This window comes from Phodopus roborovskii, unplaced genomic scaffold (assembly GCF_943737965.1).
Source record: "Phodopus roborovskii unplaced genomic scaffold, PHOROB, whole genome shotgun sequence".
Classification (NCBI taxonomy): domain Eukaryota; kingdom Metazoa; phylum Chordata; class Mammalia; order Rodentia; family Cricetidae; genus Phodopus; species Phodopus roborovskii.
This window is the reverse complement of record NW_026125554.1, coordinates 2,219,860-2,220,112: the sequence shown is the minus strand read 5'-3', so window position 1 is coordinate 2,220,112 and position 253 is coordinate 2,219,860.

The window sequence follows — 253 nt, the reverse complement described above, 5'->3', positions numbered from 1 at the left end:
TGTCACCGCTTCGCGCAGCGCGCAGCCGCGGGGGGCTGCGCTCCTGGGACCCCAGCCCTGCGCTGGAGGCGCTGCGTCCGACCCCGCACGGGCTGCTGAGGTTCCTGTAGGGGCTGTCCAGTCTTCCTCTGACCCGTGGGGAAACTGAGGCTAAGGATTGCAGACGGGAGGCAGGGCGCGATCCTGCAACCTTAAAGTCCCTCTTTGCCCCCCCCCCCGCTCCAGCACCATCCTACCCTGCCTTGTTCTAAAT